The sequence below is a fragment of the Podarcis vaucheri genome, assembly GCF_965113315.1.
Source record: "Podarcis vaucheri genome assembly, chromosome: 10".
Taxonomy (NCBI): domain Eukaryota; kingdom Metazoa; phylum Chordata; class Lepidosauria; order Squamata; family Lacertidae; genus Podarcis; species Podarcis vaucheri.
Genome location: NC_138748.1, coordinates 75,819,868 through 75,840,333, shown reverse-complemented (window position 1 = coordinate 75,840,333; position 20,466 = coordinate 75,819,868). Strand labels below are relative to the sequence as shown.

The following is a 20,466-nucleotide window of genomic DNA, read 5'->3' as shown; positions in this document are numbered from 1 at the left end:
CCAGGGAAGAAGGCTGCATCTGTTTTTGTGGGTGCTGAGAAAGCCTTTGATAAGGTATCCTGGAGGTTTGTGGAGAAGATAATTGAAAAGATGGAAGTGGGAACAAGGATATCAACTGGATTAAGAGCAATTTATCAAGACCAAAAGGTAAATTTAATAATGAATGGGGAGATGACTGAATACTTTAAAATAGAAAGGGGGACAAGACAAGGGTGTCCCCTATCTCCCTTGTTATTTGTTTTAATATTGGAGGTACTAAATCAAGTTATCAGGTCAGAGGAGGAGATTAGAGGTATAACACTAGGAAGAGTCGAATATAGAATAAGAGCATTTGCCAATGATATGATTGTAAAGATAGAAGAACCAACAGGAAGTATAAGCAAGTTGCTGAGAAAGATGGAGGAATTTGGCAAGGTGGCAGGATTTAGGATAAAGAAAGAAAAAACTAAGGTGGTGGTTAAGAATATGGACAAACAGAGCAAAAAGAATTTGGAGCAATGAAAAATACCAATTTGTTTGAAGATAATTATAATAAGACCTGGAAAGAAATTAAAAATCAATTAGAGATTTGGTAAAGGTTAAAGTTATCAATAAGGAGGTGAATATCAGTGATTAAAATGAATATCCTGCCAAAGTTAATGTTTCTTTTTCAAATGCTAACAATAATAGGCAAAGTTGATTGCTTTGAGAAATGGAAAAAATGATTTAAGATTTCGTTTACCAGAGGCTTTTTGTTAGGCCTAATATCTAATGACATCCCCAGAGAGAAGAAAAATGTATTCCTTTACGCAACTGCAGCGGCCAGAATACTGATCGCAAAGAACTGGAAGGGGGAGAAAACTCATCATTATTAGAATGGCAAAACAAACTGCGAGTTTGTAGAAATGGCAAAATTGACGGCACTTATTAGAGGCCACTCAAATCAGAGAATAATCAAGGAGTGGGATGGTGTGAAGGAATACATGAAAAAATATTGTTCCGGAATTGAAATAGGAATAGATAATGGGTAAAACATGCAGGGGTAAGCAAGAAAAGAGCAATAGAATTAATTGAATAATTATTAAACTATAACAACACAACAAGATGGAAGAAGTAAAATACTGAGATCACACATGGGTGAAGGGGAGTGGGGGGCCTGTGGGAATCTATAATATTATTTATAATATAATTTTTAAAACTGTGTTTCATTTACATATAGCAAAAGGAAGCCTAGAGTGATTATGTATATTTTAATTTAGGTAATCTATGTAATAGGCTTAGGGATGCGGGTGGCGCTGTAGGTTAAACCACAGAGCGTAGGACTTGCCAATCAGAAGGTCAGCGGTTCGAATCCCCGCGACGGGGTGAGTTCCCGTTTCTCGGTCCCTGCTCCTGCCAACCTAGCAGTTCGAAAGCACATCAAAGTGCAAGTAGGTAAATAGGTACCACTCCAGCAGGAAGGTAAACTGCGTTTCTGTGCGCTGCTCTGGTTCGCCAGAAGCGGCTTAGTCATGCTGGCCACATGACCCAGAAGCTGTATGCCGCTGGCTCCCTCGGCCAGTAAAGTGAGATGAGTGCCACAACCCCAGAGTCGGTCACGACTGGACCTAATGGTCAGGAGTCCCTTTTCCTTTACCTATGTAATAAGCTTATGTTAAAATATGAATATGGATTTTGAATTTGATGCTTGTACTTTGTTTCTTTTTGGGTTTGAAATTTTAAAAAGGAGAAAGGGGGGGGAGGAGAATATTCAGCTTCAGACCATTCCATGACAAAACACATTGCCCTGTGTCCTTCCAGCCTCTTTGCTCCCTTGCTCCCTTCTGCCGGTTTGTGTGCCTGACTTAGATATCCTGCATGCCGTATTTTTTTACTGCTGAAACTGGATTTGCTCTCAAGAGCTAATTTTTGTGCCTCACTGGGGACCCAGTGAGAACTGTCTGCTTTGAAAGCTCAGTAAACTATTACTGAAGAAGTCCTGCTGCCTCTGTGTGTGTTTTTGACCTCAGTGTGGGACTTGCTCTACACGTGGCCCCTACCCTGCTGCTACTTGGCTCATGCCCTGGAGTTGCTCTACTCAAGCATGCATGATGGTGTGTCTGCGTGTGACTGTTGTTTTTTGCACTGTTATGGAAATGACAAGTGGGACCCACATCTTTAAAGTTGTTGCAATGTTACAAATCATCAAACCTTTATTGGCATCAGAATAAGAATAAGTAGGCCAGTGCGATCTCGTCGCCATTTCAACAGTACAGTCATTTGCCAAAGGGAAGAAGAGGCAAGCAATCTATTTCATCTCTCCAGCAAGGGCAGGATCCTGTAGCGTACTTTGGCGACAAAAAATCAAATAGAGGAACTTAGCTACTGTCTTGGGGAGCTCCTGGTCTCTCCCCTGTAATAAGAAGTGTACAACCTCCTTCTCTGGTTTCCAGGTTGGAATGCATAGATGGTCTAAAAATTGTTGGCGGAGATCATCATAGATTTTACATTTAAGGGCCATGTGAGCTAGAGTTTCCACCAGGTGGGCATCGCATGGGCAGATCCTATCTCCTTCTGCCAAACCCACAAACCTGCCCCAAAGGAGATTAGGAGGATTAGACTTGAACATAGGCAGAGAAAAAGCCCTTTTTTCTTGCGGGTTAAACAAAAATTGTAAATAATTAAGGTTAAATTCCTGCACCCTAGAGAGTTGAAAATAAAGAGGGGACCATGTTTTTTCCGCAGCTGAGATTAGTTCCTGAAGATCTATGTCCCACAGCCTAGTTTTTAACATGGCCTTGGCTACTGGGAAAGCCATGATAATAATGTTGCAAATATTATGCCTGAATGTATCCTTTCGACTTGACAGCTCGGGGAAGATACCTAGCTTTATAAATGTGTAGAAAATCCATACTTTAACGGACTCTCCTCATTCCAACGCCATTTTGATCCTTAGAGAAAGGGGAATTTGGGCTCCACCTCCCTCCGTGAACCAAGAAGCAGAAAATCAGATCAGCAGTGTCAAGCGCTCATCCTACACTCGAGTAGGATCCTGGTAGAGACACATGCCCGACTGGCATGTTCTCTCCCTCCTAGTCATTCGTTCGGGAGCTTCAAAAGCTTCACAGCAACTGATGCCAACAGACATTGGCACACTTAGGGATCTGCAGAGTGTTTGCAGTTTGCGTAACAGAGCTCAGCAACTCAGCATTTTGGCTAATCTACTTTATTTACATGTAAACACACACGGAGCACTGCAACACGGCTCCCTCTCTCTCTAGCATCAGACAGCAAAGAGAGAGAACAAAGGACAATAGTCTCACTTCAGGAACATAGTCTCCATCACTTCCCACTGTGGAGTCAAAACATACACCATCATGTGATAGACAAAAATGCCATGACTGCAATCACGGATCTGGAAATCTAACAGGCAGCAGGAACAGGGCATCCCGCCATAATCCCCCAAGCGTAAGAGCAGAGACACAGCCCCCCATCCAGGGAGTGACCAGGGGAAACAATGGACATCTGCAGAGGCAGTTGAGCAAGCCAGGTGTTCTGAAAGCCCATCTCCAGACCAGTCCTGAGGGCAAGGAGATGACAAGAGTTTTATTGTTCTTCCGGTGATGGGGACTTAAGAGGTGTTGGGAAAGGGGTCTGATAAAGAGACCGAATGTTGGACTTGTGTCACCCTTGTATTTTTTTATAATAATTTTTTATTACGTTTTTTCCAATTACAAATAAAACAGAAAAAAGAAGAAACATAGAAAATAGAAAAGAAGAAAAGACAGAAAATCCAAACCATTTCAACAGCTTATTTCAGATTTCTATCGGACTTCCCCACATCTCCCGCCAAGTGCATTCTTAACAATAAAATTATCAGCAAGTTATACCCTTGTTTCATGTGTTTCTTTGTACTTTCAATTGCAATTTAAGTTTAAATCCCTTATTTTCCATTTATTCTAAAAATATAGCATATTATCAATTTTACCCATTTAAACTTTGGTTCTTTCATGAATAATATCCAATTTCTTATATAATCCACTCTCATTGCTGGGGCTAACTTTCCAAGTCATACGGCATCTCAAAGTTCATATAGCTTATAATACTTTTGCAGATAGTCCTTAAATTTTTTCCAGTCCTCTTCCATTGCTTCTTCTCCCAAATCTCAGATCCTGGCAGTCATCTCAGCTAGCTCCATGTAGCTCATCAATTGCGCCTGCCAGTCCTCCAGTGTGGGCAAATCTTGAGTCTTCCAATACTTAGCGATAAGTATCCTTGCTGCTGTGGTGGCATACATGAAAAAAGTTCTATCCTTCTTTAGCACCTTCTGGCCGACAATGCCCAGGAGGAATGCCTCCGGTTTCTTAGGGAAGGTGTATTTAAACACCTTTTTTAACTCGTTATAAATCATTTCCCAGAAGGCCTTCACTCTTGGGCAGGTCCACCAAAGATGAAAGAATGTCCCCTCAGCCTCCTTACATTTCCAACATTTATTATCGGACAAATGGTAAATCTTGTGTCACCCTTGTAGACCCCTCCCCCTTTGTGACATGCTACTGATGTCATAGAATCATAGAATCATAGAGTTGGAAGAGACCACAAGGGCCATCGAGTCCAACCCCCTGCCAAGCAGGAAACACCATCAGAGCACTCCTGACATATGGTTGTCAAGCCTCTGCTTAAAGACCTCCAAAGTAGGAGACTCCACCACACTCCTTGGCAGCAAATTCCACTGTCAAACAGCTCTTACTGTCAGGAAGTTGTTCCTAATGCTTAGGTGGAATCTTCTTTCTTGTAGTTTGGATCCACTGCTCCGTGTCCACTTCTCTGGAGCAGCAGAAAACAACCTTAGCTCCCTTAGCCGTTCCTCATAAGGCATCGTTTCCAGGCCTTTGACCATTTTGACCATGTAGTGATGATGTCTCAGTGATGCTGCCACACTCCAAAAAATTTGTCTGCCACACTCCAAAAAATTTCGCCATCTTTTCTACCCCCAGCTCTGCTATCTGTCTCTACTCATTTTTCTTCTGTTGTCTCATATTTTTACCAACAATTTATTTCAATTTTTATTCAATTTAACACCTGCCACTTGGCCAAATTGATTAATCTTGTTGAACACCGTTGGTATACTTTCCAGTGGGCTTCTACCATTATTACCAGGTTGTTTGCAAATGCCTTAAGTTCATATGATCTTCATCCCACTGCAATAATAATAATAATAAAATTTATTTGTATCCCACCCTCCCTGGCCAAAGCCGGGCTCAGAGTGGCTAACAACAGGTAAAAATAGCCCAGTGTACAGAAAATTGCACAGTCAATTAATTAAAGTACATTCTAGACTCAATTCAGAATCAAATTAATGGCAACCATCGGGTTAGGGTTCTATGAAGATTACAGAAGGAGGGGGGGGGTCGGACTGTGCTTTGGCGAAAGGCCAGGCAGAACAGCTCCGTCTTGCAGGCCCTGCAAAAAGATATATTGGTGATGCCGTGAGAACTCTATCCTGGATATGGTGGGAAAGTTTTAAATGCCAATGTCGCCCCCTGCTCTGGGATCACTCGCTGTTGTTGAACCTGTTGCACAACAATAAAGAATCTCAGTCTACTGACTGCTGTTTTGCTCCAAATTGCTTCGCTGGAATTTCCTTCTTTTACTGACCGCACAGACCCGCAGGGGACTCGGACCCTGATGAGCTGAGCTGTTGGGTAGACTCTCAACCCAGAATTTTCCTTATCAAAACCTTTCTGCAAATGGCCTTTGCAACACAACTCCCTGGATGGTTACAAAGTAGACACATTTGCCTCTTTGCAACTGATGCTTTCGCTTAGCCCCGTTTCCTCAATGAATCCTCCCATTTCTTGATGAAAACCTGAGCTGAAACAGAACAGAGAGCAAAACAGCAGCCCTGTCTGACCCCAGTCGGCCTCCAGACGCCCCCAGTCACGTGGCAGGAGATTCTTCCTGAGCCCCCCCCCCCCATCAGTGATGATCAAGATGTGATCCATTGATGATCCCCATGATCCAAGCAGACTGGTCCAAAGAGCAGATCTCTAGGCCTGAATGAAACGGGTCTGCGATGATGGATTCTGGAGTCAAGAAATCCTCCCTTTCCAGTGATCTCTCAGGCTGGCCAGGAAAAGGCAGCGAGCAGGAATCCTCAGGCATCCCGACGGACAGACAGACCTGTCATGTTGCCAAAAGACGAACTCGGAGTCTGATCTGATTTAAATGCAGAACTCATTTTGTGACTTCGCTTTTGGATTGTCGGGATCAGCCCCTCCCCCCTCTCCTGATCCCCAGAAGGAAGACGGGGGGGGATTTCTACTCCTCCTTCTCGCCCCCCCCCCCCCGCTCAATACTTTCCCTCCCCTCCCGGCACATCCTTCTCTCATCCCGCCCACACAATCCCAAATCACACCCCCAATACATTGCTCCTCCTCCTCCTGCTCCTCCAATCCGGTTTCTGCTCCAGGAATGTGGGGCGGGGAGCCCCCCTCCCACCCTGCCTTCTTCTCCCGGAAGTGGAGCTTCCACTCCGGATTGCTGCTCTGCCCCGTAGCTGGGGGGGGCGCTTTCGGAAAGGGGAGGAGGACGGGAAGAGGAGGATCCCCGCCCAACGTGGATGTTGCAGGAAAGGGGAAAAAGGTAAAAGGCGGATCTACACGGATCCTCTTGAATTCGTATGATTTTTTCATCCAAATTAAATAAAACCACCATGATATTGTAGACCATGTCTTACTCTGTAGAAAGCATCAAAAAAATCACGCATCCACTGTTTCGGGGGGGCGCAGGGGCGCAAAAACATGGTTAAAAAACACGGATCCTCATGGATCCTCATGATTTTTCCACTAGATCAGCCCAAAGTCACCATCAGATCAAAGATCATGGCCATGGGCACAGCATCCACCACAAAAATCACGGATCCACGGCTTCCTGGCGAAACCGTGGCCCAAAAACATGGCTTTCAAGAATGGATCTTCATGGATCCACACGCTTTCTGCATCGGGCCAACCCAAACTCACCATCAAATCACATATCATAGTAAGGGGCACAGCCTACACCACAAAAAACTCGGATCCACACCTGCCTGGCCACGTCCTGGCCCAAAAACGTGGTTCCGAAGCACGGATCCTCATGAATCCTCATGTTTTTTGCACTAGATCAGCCCAAAGTCACCATCAGATCAAACATCATGTCCAGGGGCACAGCATCCACCACAAAAATCACAGATCCACGACTTCCTGGCGAAACCGTGGCCCAAAAACGTGGTTCCGAAGCACGGATCCTCATGGATCCTCACGCTTTTTGCATTGGGCCAACCCAAACTCACCGTCAAATCACACATCATTCCCAGGGGCACAGCCTGCACCACAAAAAACTCAGATCCACGGCTTCCTGGCCACTCCAAGGCCCAAAAACGTGGTTTTGAAGCACGGATCCTCATGGATCGTCACGCTTTTTGCACTAGATCAGCCCAAACTCACCATCAAATCACACATCGTGTCCAGGGGCACAGCCTGCACCACAAAAACTCGGATCCACGGCTTCCTCGCCACTCCAAGGCCCAAAAACGTGGTTCCGAAGCACGGATCCTCATGGATCCTCACACTTTTTGCATTGGGCAACCCCAAATTCACCGTCAAATCACACATCATTCCCAGGGGCACAGCCTGCACCACAAAAAACTCAGATCCACGGCTTCCTGGCCACTCCAAGGCCCAAAAACGTGGTTTTGAAGCACGGATCCTCATGGATCCTCACGCTTTTTGCATTGGGCCACCCCAAACTCACCGTCAAATCACACATCATGTCCAGGGGCACAGCCTGCACCACAAAAAACTCGGATCCACAGCTTCCTGGCCACCCCATGGCCCAAAAACGTGGTTCCGAAGCACGGATCCTCATGGATCCTCACTCTTTTTGCATTGGGCCACCCCAAACTCACCGTCAAATCACACATCATTCCCAGGGGCACAGCCTGCACCACAAAAAACTCAGATCCACGGCTTCCTGGCCACTCCAAGGCCCAAAAACGTGGTTTTGAAGCACGGATCCTCATGGATCCTCATGCTTTTTGCATTGGGCCACCCCAAACTCACCGTCAAATCACACATCATGTCCAGGGGCACAGCCTGCACCACAAAAAACTCGGATCCACAGCTTCCTAGCCACTCCATGGCCCAAAAACGTGGTTCTGAAGCACGGATCCTCATGGATCCTCACTCTTTTTGCATTGGGCCAACCCAAACTCACTGTCAAATCACACATCATGTCCAGGGGCACAGCCTGCACCACAAAAAACTCAGATCCACGGCTTCCTGGCCACTCCAAGGCCCAAAAACGTGGTTTTGAAGCACGGATCCTCATGGATCCTCACGCTTTTTGCACTAGATCAGCCCAAAGTCTACATCAGATCAAACTTCATGGCCAGGGGCACAGCATCCATCACAAAAATCACGGATCCACAGCTTCCTGGCCATACCGTGGCCCAAAAACTTGGTTCCGAACCACGGATCCTCATGGATCTTAACGCTTTTTGCATTGGGCCAACCCAAACTCACCGTCAAATCACACATCATAGCCAGGGGCACAGCCTGCACCACAGAAAACTCGGATCCACGGCTTCCTGGCCACTCTAAGGCCCAAAAACGTGGTTTTGAAGCACGGATCCTCATGGATCCTCACGCTTTTTGCACTAGATCAGCCCAAATTCACCGTCAAATCACACATCATGGTCAGGGGCACAGCCTGCACCACAAAAACCGAGATCCACGCCTTCCTGGCAACACCATGGCCCGAAAACGTGGTTTTGAAGCACGGATCCTCATGGATCCTCATGCTTTTTGCATTGGGCCAACCCAAACTCACAGTCAAATCACACATCATGGCCAGGGGCACAACCTGCACCACAGAAAACTCGGATCCACGGCTTCCTGGCCACTCTAAGGCCCAAAAACGTGGTTTTGAAGCACGGATCCTCATGGATCCTCACGCTTTTTGCATTGGGCCAACCCAAACTCACCGTCAAATCACACATCATGTCCAGGGGCACTGCCTGCACCACAAAAAACTCGGATGCACGGCTTCCTGGCCACTCCATGGCCCAAAAACGTGGTTTTGAAGCACGGATCCTCATGGATCATCACGCTTTTTGCATTGCGCCAACCCATACTCACAGTCAAATAACACATCATGTCCAGGGGCAGAGCCTGCACCACAGAAAACTCGGATCCACGGCTTCCTCGCCACTCCAAGGCCCAAAAACGTGGTTTTGAAGCACGGATCCTCATGGATCCTCACGCTTTTTGCACTAGATCAGCCCAAACTCACCATCAAATGACACATCATTCACAGGGGCACAGCCTGCACCACAAAAAACTCGGATCCATGGCTTCCTGGCGACACCGTAGCCCAAAAATGTAGTTTTGAAGCACGGATCCTCGTGGATCCTCACACTTATTGCACTGGGCCACCCCTAAATCACTGTCAAATCACACTTCATGCCATGGGACACAGCTTGCACCACAAAAAACTCGGATCCACGGGTTCCTGGCCATACTGTGGCCCAAAAACGTGGTTTCAAAGCATGGATCCTTATGGATCCTCATGCATTTTCCATTGGCCAACCCAAACTCACCGTCAAATCACACATCATGGCCATGGGCACAGCCTGCACCACAAAAAATATGGATCCACAGCTTCCTGGCCACTCCATGGCTCAAAAACGTGGTTTTGAAGCACGGATCCTCATGGATCATCACACTTTTTGCATTCGGGAACCCCAAATTCACCCTTTATTCAAATATCTTGTACATAACCACAGATCTGACCACAAACATCATGGATCTACTGCCAGATGCTACCCTGGATATATTGGCCAATTTTTAGGTGGGTGTGCTGGGATGGAGGAAACTGAGTCGGCTGAATCTCTATCCTTTAAGGATGGGCGTCCAATGGCTGGGCCAGAATAATTTCAGTTTGGTTTGCCAGCTCCCAGCTCTTAATGCGGCGCAATAGTCACCTGTAGCCGCTATCAGGAGTCCCGGTGTGATCCTGGATGCTTCTGTCTCTATGGAGGCATTGGTCACAAATGTAGCCAACTGGAATTTTTGAATCTATGTTAGGTTAGGAGATCGGTACCGTACCTGTCCCTTTCCAACCTAGCCCTGGTGATCCATGCAGTAGTCACCTGCAGGCTAGACTACTTTAACTTGCTGTACACCTGAGCCGGGGAGTGCAGGGTATAAATGTGATAGAGAGAGAGAGAGTGAGAGAGATAGATATGCAGGGCTACCCTTGAGACTGCTCCAGAAACTCCAAATGGTCTAAAATGCAGATGCATGAGTTCTTACTTGGACTTCGTGGAGAGCCCACATTCAGTTGGTTGTTCATCAGCTGGATTGGCTCCAGGCGGAGTATCGAATCAGGTTCAATGTTTTGGTGCTAATCTTTAAAGCCCTAAACAGTCTGTGACCTTTCTTATCTGTGGGAATTATCTTCCAATACACCCCCCGAGTGTGACGCTCATCTAACAGCAACCTACTGGTGGTCCCTGGCCCAAAACATATCCAGCTGTCCTCAACCAGAGCCAGAGCCTTTTTGGTGGAACGCTTTGTCTAATGAGAACCAGGGCTCAGTGCAATCTATCTCAGTTCTCTCACTTGTCATGGTGAGTGGGCTTGCACATTCCTATGACCCTTGTGAGCGAAGCCGTTGGGAATCCCGTACTCCCAGCAAGGTCAAAGAAAATTAAATATGCTCAGAGTCCTGTAGTGATTTCATGCTCTTTATTGCAGCTTGTAAAACAGTTATTGAATTTCCCCCCAAACCTCAGGCTTTTATATACATTATTTACACAATGAGTCCCGTCTGACTAGCTGATTCTGCTTCCCTCCTGGAGCCTGATTGGTCTTTTCCTGCAAGCCAATCAGTTCTTGCATTCTAGGATCCTACTTGCCTATTGTTCTAGGATCCAAGCTTAGTACATAACAGGGAAGGAGTTAGACAAAGAATGATCCAAGAAGTCCTCAACGGCAGAACAGGCGGGTGATAACAAGCAGTGTGTTACAACGGCTCTGAAGGCGGATGAAGGCTGCAGCAGATAGGATCCACCAGTTTGTCATGACTACTCATGCCATCAGAACAGAGCCCTACTGCGAAGACTGTGCGTTGGTCAGCGTGCACTAATCTACACACATAAAACAAATTCACGCACAGGCGTCTTCCAAAAACCAAACCCAACCCCCCCAAACCCTCCCCCCATGGCCATCACTAAATGGCTACTGTGGCAGGAATGTGAAGCCCCTAGTCATGAACCGACACATGGGCGGTCAGTCGTTCTGACTCAAGGAATGAGGCCGTTGAGCATCTCAGCAGCTGTATCCATGACTGAGCAGCCCTTTTTAGGATCCACTATGCTCACCCCGAAAAGGGGAAGGGGCTGGAAACGGTGCCCTAAACATAGTATGCCTCCCTTTTTCCCTGACTGGATTACCACGCCCAGGTGGAATCTCTTTTCCCATAGTTTGAATCCATTATTCTGCATCCTAGTCTCTAGAACAGCAGAAAACAAGCTTGCTCCCTCTTCAACATGACATCCCTTCAAATATTTAAACATGGCTATCATGTCACTCCTTAATCTTCTCTTCTCTAGATTAAACAAATCCAGCTCCCTAAGTCTCTCTTCATAGGGCTTGGATTCCAGACCTTTTACATTTTGGTCACCCTCCTCTGGACATGCTCCAACTTGACAATATCCCTCTTCAACTGGACACAGTATTTCAGGTGTGGTCTGACCAACCAGAATAGTGTGGTGGCATTCCTTCGCTTGATCTAGACACTATACTCCTATTGATGCAGCCCAGAATTGCATTGGCATTCTTAGCTGCCACATCACACTGTTGACTCATATTCAGCTTGTGGTCGACTAAGACTCCCAGATCCCTTTCACAGGTACTGTTGTCAAGCCAAGTGTCCCCCACCTGTGCGTTTCATTTTTTCTATCCAGGTGTAGTACCTTACATTTCTCCCTATTGAACTCCATATTGTTGGTTTTGGCCCAGCTCTCTAGGCTATTCAGGTCATTTTGAATTCTGACCCTGTCCTCTGGTGTATTAGCAACCCCTCCCAGTTTGCAGTCATTTGCAAATTTGATTAGCACGCCCTCTATTCCATCATCCAAATCATTTATAAAAATATTGAATAGCACCAGGCCCAGGACAGAACCTTGTGGAACCCCAGTAGTCATTTTTTCCCAGGATGAAGGTGAGTCACTGATGAGCACTCTTTGGGTTCAGCCCATCAACCAATTACAAATCCACCTAACAGTAGCTTTGTCTAGCCCACATTTTACTAGTTGTTTTGCAAAAATATCATGGGGGACCTTTTCAAAGGCCTTACTGAAGTCAAGGTAAGCTGGTACAAGGGAAAGCAGGATTGTAATTACTGTAAAAATTACTGATTACTTTGGATCAGCAGTCTCAACCTAACCCGCTATGTGGGGAGAGCCACGTGTTCCTTTGGAAGGCAAGTGGAATACAGTGTGATATACTGACAGCTGTTTTAAAAGATGTAACTGTAACTTAAAATCCAGTATCAGGGAAAAAAAAACAAAAATAGATGGTCCCTGTGTGGATAGTCATGTTTGCATGATGGGGCCACCTCCAGTGACCATGTGGCCTGATATAAGAGGGTTCTAAAATCAGTCCTGAAAGTAGACTGATTGAGAATGATGCACGCATAGCTTTTGCTCTGCCATTAACAAGGTGAGCTGAAGCAAATTCTTGCCTCCCTTTGGGCTTAGCAATATTTCCTACAGCATTCTTGTTGAAGGGCATTGGAGAGTTAGGTGAGGGTCACTTTTCTGTTTTTCCATCAAGCCCCCAGACAAGAATGCTACAGCATCAGCCCCAAACACTCAGTCTCATAACAAAAAATACTCAACGGAGTTAGGGCTGAGGGTAGGGGAAGTACAAGTATGATCTTTCCAGTCCTCTAGAAGCTGACCTGTCAGGGAACTGCCATCGGAGGAACAGGTGGTGGAGGGGCTCACGGAGGCTGGGAGAGACTCAGCAGCTGAAGCAGGAACCAGCAGGGGGAGAGGTGAGTCTCTGGTGGAAGGGCTCACGGAGGCTGGGAGAGACTCAGCAGCTGAAGCAGGAACCAGCAGGGGGAGAGGTGGGTCTATGAGGGAAAGCGAGCAAGAGGGAGGGCTCAGGGACACGTCCAGCGAGAACAGTGGGGAGGTTTCTGAACCTCCCATAGGGAGACCCACTCCTCGCCGGAAACTGTCACGCCGCGAGTCCAGAAGACGTGTTTCCGTTAAGGAGCTTTTATGCTGGAAGCGATTCCGAAAGCAACCACTGTCGGAATCTGCAAGTGACTAGAGCAGCCATGTCTGAGGGGCTCCGTCACAGACAGAGGTTTGTGGACTTGAACAAACTCTGAGGGACTACGATTTTACGCACAAGCAGCTCATCATCCCATCACATGACCCTTTTGGTCATTTTGGTCATGGAGCCAAATATCTGTTTCCAAGTTTAAAGAGTCTAAACAAGTAAAGAACAAGCTTGCCCTTTACATGCAAAAGCCCTGAATTTCAGTCCATTGGGCAATGATAGGCTGGGAGGAGGGAGGTAAGGACTAGCACCTTCTCTGCCCTCCACCTCCAACAGCTACACCTGAAAGTTTCATGATGGGGTTCGATTTGAGAAGCTGAATGTTTATAAAGGCACTTAGCCAATTTCTGCCACGGAAATTCTGAACAGAAACACTCTGCAGGTTCAGCCCCCAAAAGAAACTGCTCTATGGTCTCTGTGTTGGGAAATGGGAAAAGATCTTGCTCATCACCAACCTTCCCTCCACAAATCAGTATGACTATGAGGCCGAACTGAACAGCTTGCTCCAGAGTTTTAAGAGATACGTTTCTGTGGTGTGGTAGTTAAGAGCGGTGGACTCCAATCTGGTGAGCTGGGTTCGCTTCCCCGCTCCTCCACATGCAGCTGCTGGGTGACCTTGGGCCAGTCACACTTCTCTCTGAACTCTCTCAGCCCCCCCTACCTCACAAGGTGTCTGTTGTGGGGGTGGAAGGGAAAGGAGATTTTTAGCCACTTTGAGACTCCTTCAAGTAGAGAAAAGCAGGATATAAAAACTAACTCCATAAATAAGAATTCTATGGAAAAGGACCATCCCTGCCATGATGATGAAAACTATATGTTTGGATTTTGCTGTATTATACCAACCTGTGGAATATGACAGTTCGCAGTTTCAAAATCTATTTGGCCACAGTGGATTGACAGTCTGGACACACAAAAACCTCTGGAAGATCTTTTGAATCAATGCCTATGCGAAAGCAGTGGTACCAGTCCTTGCAGTTTCCTTCACAGTAAGCCATAGTTAGGTCACCACTGGGCCTCCTGCACCCTTCCTTCAAGAAACATAGTGACCAGCAGCCTTCAAACAAGGATATCTGAGCAACAGGTTAGTGTATCCTTCCATCCCTCTGGGCATGATCGAGACACAGTAATGTAACTCTCGTTCAAGATTTGTCTCTTCTTGGGAGGAACAGCATCAATTTCCACTTGAAAATATTTGTCTTGTCCTTCAAAATAGGTTTTCCCACAGTACTGTATTATTTCTTTTGCAATCCAGGGTCTAATGGCAGCCATATCCTTTTGTATGAACTGTAATTGGGCAGCAGAAGCAATCAGATGGGCAATGGTACATGTGAAAGGACCGTAGTCACTGGAATTATGGTACCTTGCCTGGGTATATCAGTTGGTGCAAAAAATGATCAGCCGCAAAACTATAGGGATATTTTGAATCCATCTTATACAAACATGCTAAGAAGGATGTTATTGCATCAATCACAGAGTGGTTCAATCCATGTTTGGAATCTAGATAGAGCATGGTCTTCCTTTTAAAAATGATTACTATCAGTTTCCAGTGGACTTCTCTGTCATTTACTGGAATAATCAAAACACCTTTCTTTAGCACTCCAAATCTCAAATAGTTCTTCAGAGCTTGCACTGGCAATCTTTGACATATCTGCATGAAGTGGCAAGTACGGTAAGTGGGAAAATTGTTCCATTGTGACCTAGCTCTTTCGCCATGATCACCCTGGAGGCAAGAAAGGCATCTATTATGCTCCTTCAGGTATATTGCATCGAGGCCGTTTAGGGCTTTAAAGGTCAGCACCAACACTTTGAATTCTGCTCAGAAATGTACTGGGAGCCAATGTAAGTCTTTCAGGACATATGTTATATGGTCTTGGTGGCCACTCCCAGGCACCGGACTAGCTGCTGCGTTCTGGATTAGTTGTAGTTTCTGGGTCACCTTCAAAGGTAGCCCCAAGTAGAGCACATTGCAGTAGTCCAAGCGGGAGATAACCAGAGCATGCACCACTCTGGTGAGACAGTCCGCAGGCAGGGAGGGTCTCATCCTGCGTACCAGATGGAGCTGGTAGACAGCTGCCCTGGATACAGAATTGACCTGTGCGTCCATGGACAGCTGTGAGTCCAAAATGACTCCCAGGCTGTGCACCTGGTCCTTCAGGGGCACAGTTACCCCATTCTGGACCAGGGAGTCCTTCACACCAGCCCACCCCCTGTCCCCCAAGAACATAACTTCATTATTGGATTCTCCTCCAGCTTCATTGAAGGGGCGCTGCGCAGAGAGGAAACATTGTGCAGTGCCTCTCAAGCGAAGCAAAGCCTGGAGAGCAAGAGGGATCAGTGTGCACCGACCCCTCTCGTTCTCCAGGCTTCAGGCGGCTTACCACAAGCCTTCGGAGATCAGCAGGAACTTGCGCTGTGCTCCAAAGGCTTCAGGCGGCTATCCCTGAAGCCTGGACAGCGAGAGGGGTCGGTGCGCACCAACCCCTCTCGCTCTCCAGGCTTCAGCGAAAGCAACGCGTAGCCTCCAGAGCGAGGCAGGAGCACTCCCTCTGCGCTTCGGAGGCTTCATGTTGCTATCGCTGAAGCCAAGGAGCCTGCATTCACTCCATAGGACACACACACATTTCCCCTTAATTTTTGGAGGGTAAAAAGTGTGTCCTATAGAGCGAAAAATACGGTAGTCATATATTCTCCTATCGGCTCTAATAATAATATTGCAGTGGTGACATTAACAGTGCAGGTAAGGGGATTTTTGTGATTTTTGTAGAGCAACTCATGATTTTTGTGGTGCAGGCTGTGCCCATGGCTATGATGTGTGATTTGATGGTGAGTTTGGGGAGCCCCAATGCGAAAAGAATGAGGATCCTTTAGGATCTGTGCTTCAAAACTACGTTTTTGGGCCATGGCGTTGCCAGGAAGCCGTGGATCCATAATTTTTATGGTGCAGGCTCTGCTCCTGGCTATGACGTGTGATATGACAGTGAGTTTGGGTTGGCCCAATGCAAAAAGCATGAGGATCCATGAGGATCCGTGCTTCAAAACCACGTTTTTGGGCCTTGGAGTGGCCAGGAAGCTGTGGATCCGAGTTTTCCATGGTGCAGGCTGTGCCCCTGGACATGATGTGTGATTTGATGGTGAGTTTGGGCTGATCTAGTGCAAAAAGCGTGACGATCCATGAGGATCCGTGCTTCAAAACCACATTTTTGGGCCTTGGAGTGGCCAGGAAGCCGTGGATCTGAGTTTTTTGTGGTGCAGGCTGTGCCCCTGGGAATGATGTGTGATTTGACGGTGAGTTTGGGGTGGCCCAATGCAAAAAGTGTGAGGATCCATGAGGATCCGTGCTTCAAAACCACGTTTTCAGGCCATGGATTTTCCAGGAAGTCGTGGATCCCAGTTTTTTGTGGTGCAGGCTGTGCTCCTGGCTATGATGTGTGATTTGACAGTGAGTTTGGGGTGGCCCAATGCAAAAAGCGTGAAGATCCATGAGGATCCGTGGTTCGGAACCACGTTTTTCGGCCATGGTATGGCCAGGAAGCCATGGATCTGTGATTTTTGTGCTGGATGCTGTGCCCATGGCCATGATGTTAGATCTGACGGTGACTTTGGGCTGGTCTTGTGCAAAAAGCATGAGGATCCATGAGGATCCGTGCTTCAAAAGCACGTTTTCGGGCCATGGATTTGCCAGGAAGTCGTGGATCCGTGATTTTTGTGGTGGATGCTGTGCCCCTGGCCATGATATGTGATTTGACAGTGAATTTGGGTTGGCCCTATAAAAAAAGCTTGAGGATCCATGAGGATCCGTGCTTCAAAACCACCTTTTTGGGCCACGGAGTGGTCAGGTAGCCATGGATCCGTGTTTTTTGTGGTGGATGCTGTGCCCCTGGCCATGATGTTTGATTTGACGGTGAGTTTGGGTTGGTGACTTTGGGCTGATCTAGTGCAAAAATAATGAGGATCCATGAGGATCCATGCTTCAAAACCACGTTTTTAGTCCATGGTGTTGCCATATAACCGTGGATCCGATTTTTTTGTTGTGTAGGCTGTGCCCATGGCTATGATATGTGATTTGCCATTGAGTTTTGGTTGGCCCAATGAAAAAAGCGTTAGGATCCGTGAGGATCCGACCTTCAAAACCAAGTTTTTGGTCCATGGCATTGCCAGATAACCGTGGATCCTAGTCTTTTGTGGTGCAGGCTGTGCCCCTGGACATGATGTGTGATATGATGGTGAGTTTAGGGTGGCCCAATGCAAAAAGTGTTAGGATCCATGAGGATCCGTCCTTCAAAACCACATTTTTGGTCCATGGTGTTGCCAGGAAGTTGTGGGTCTGTGATTTTTGTGGTGCAGGCTGTGCTCCTGGCTATGATGTGTGATTTGACTGTGAGTTTGGGGTGGCCCAATGCAAAAAGCGTGAGGATCCATGAGGATCCGTCCTTCAAAACCACATTTTTGGTCCATGGTGTTGCCAGGAAGTTGTGGGTCTGTGATTTTTGTGGTGCAGGCTGTGCTCCTGGCTATGATGTGTGATTTGACTGTGAGTTTGGGGTGGCCCAATGCAAAAAGCGTGAGGATCCATGAGGATCCGTGCTTCGGAACCACGTTTTTGGGCCAGGGCGTGGCCAGGCAGGCGTGGATCCGAGTTTTTTGTGGTGTAGGCTGTGCCCCTGGCTATGATGTGTGATTTGGCGGTGAGTTTGGGTTGGCCCAATGCAAAAAGTGTGAGGATCCATGAGGATCCGTTCTTGAAAACCACGTTTTTGAGCCATGGTGTGGCCAGGAAGCCATGGATCCGTGATTTCTGTGGTGGATGTCGTGCCCCTGGACATGATGTGTAATTTGAAAGTGAGTTTGGGCTGATCTAGTTCAAAAATCATGAGGATTCATGAGGATCCGTGTTTTTTAACCATGTTTTTGCGCCACTGCGGCACCACGAAATCGTGGATGCGTGATTTTTTTTGGTTCTGCCTACAGTCTAAGATGTGGTCTACAGTATCATGATGTTTTTATTTTGTTTCAATATAAAAATCATATGAATTCATGAGGATCCGTGCCTCGGATCCATGTTTTTATGGTGCTGCAGCGCGGCAAAGTGTTGGATCCACGTTTTTTATAGTCCAGATTGTAGGCGTGCCTTCTAGGTGTGATTTGACACTGCATTTGTTGGAATTATTTTTAAAAAAGTGGAGGATCCATGAGGATCCGTGTAGATCCGCCTTTTATGCAGACCCCAGGAAAGGAAAGGAGGATCGGGAGCGAGGACAAAGAGGTAAAGGGGTCGCGGGGGTAGGAGGGGGAGAAGAGGACCCAGAGACCCCTCCAGCTCCCCAAGCGCCTTCCGTGGGGCCGGGATCCCGGCACGCGTGCTGCCAAGGGGCGGAGATGGGGCGCCCACCCACGAGGACTCCCTGGGGCGCGGAGAAGCGGGCCAGAAAGGGTTAAGGGGTGCGGGAGGCGCCTGGATAGAGACCCCCCCGTCCCTCCCTTGCTCCTGATGGGGGGGGCGGGAATGGAGATGTGTGGCGCGCAGGGCGAGGGGTGACCCGAGCCAAGGGGGCCTTTGGGTGCAGGGGAGACTCCGGGAGAGAGGGAGGGGGTCGAGGAATGGGGGGAGGGAGGGGAGCATCCCTGAGTCAGAGAAGGGCAGCGGGGGGGGTGAGATAGGAAGACCAGTCTTGGGGGGGTCTCCATCGTGCCTTCCTTGGGGTCTCTCCGGAGGGGCCGCCTTGGCTTCTCCCTCCCGCCCAGCAATCAACCCCCCCCTTCAAGGCGACCAGAGAGGGATCCCTGGAAAGTGGGGGTTCTGTCCCCCCACCCCTATTTTCTTGCAATCTCCATCCTCTTCCCACCCCATAAGCCCCTGCCCTGTCCAGATGCAGCGCTTCTGCCCAGTCCAGCCATTGGTCCCCTGGAGAGGAGAGGAAATCCCGAGAGGAAGAGGGGAGGGGAGAGGCCTTCTCAGAAGCGGCTCTTGGTTTCCGCAATCCCACCCAGGAAGCAGCCAGAAACCTTTTCCTCTCTCTCAGGCTTCCATCTTTATTGTCTTTTCCACTGAGAATGAGGATAATGTACACCTGTCATCAGAAACAGGGGTGCAGAGTCCATGGAATGGCTCTCAGGATTGGTACAGAAGTTGCACCTCAAAAGCATTTCTGTTCCTCTTGTTCTTCATAGGCAATGTCAGAGTGACTGACGAGCTGAAATACAATCCTTCAGCATCCGATGACAGTGACTGCATGAATCTTCCCAGTCAAAGGACCCATTTTCTTGATAGACAGTGCCTGGGGCTGGAGGCTCTACACACTGGGTGTGCCTGTGCAGGCCAAAGACTGCCAGTATTAGCACAGGTGAGGTGTGTGACACCCCCCCCAACTTTACAGACTATATGTGAATGAGAGTTTGTGGGTGGGATTATAGTTTACGGGAACCCTGTGATTTTCTCCACCCATAACATTTCTTGAGCTAATATTGTAGTACGAATTCCAAAATAACTACAAAAAATCACAAGATGATAATAATAGTACAGTGGTACCTCGGGTTAAGAACTGAATTCGTTCTACAGCTCCGTTCTTAATCTGAAACTGTTCTTAACCTGAAGCACCACTTGAGCTAATTGGGCCTGCTGCTGCCACCGCGCCACCGGAACATGATTTCTGTCCTCATCCTGAAGCAAAGTACTTAACAAAAGGTAGTATTTCTGAGTTATAAGAGTCTGTACCCTGAAGCGCCTGTAACCCGAGGCACCACTATAGACGTTACAGTACATATAGGTAAAGGGACCCCTGACCATTAGGTCCAGTTGCGGCCAACTCTGGGGTTGCGGCACTCATCACGCTTTATTGGCCGAGGGAGCCGGTGTGCAGCTTCCGGGTCATGTGACCAGCATGACTAAGCTGCTTCTGGCAAACCAGAGCAGCGCACGGAAACGCCGTTTACCTTCCCGCCAGAAGGGTACCTATTTATCTACTTGCTCTTTGATGTGCTTTCGAACTGCTAGGTTGGCAGGAACAGGGACTGAGCAATGGGAGCTCACCCTGTCATTGCGGGGATTTGAACTGCCGACCTTCAGATCGGCAAGTCCTAGGCTCTGGGGTTTAACCCACAACGCCACCCACGT

At 47.6% G+C, this 20,466-nt stretch overlaps 2 protein-coding genes across 2 annotated transcripts in view; both read left to right on the top strand.

The window, feature by feature from the left end:
• Positions 1 to 20,466, top strand: part of LOC309541368 (uncharacterized protein) — a 135,784-nt gene that overhangs the window by 106,780 nt on the left and 8,538 nt on the right. The window lies entirely within an intron of this gene.
• The window catches only part of LOC309541348 (uncharacterized protein), an 85,003-nt gene that overhangs the window by 55,999 nt on the left and 8,538 nt on the right, over positions 1 to 20,466 (top strand). The window lies entirely within an intron of this gene.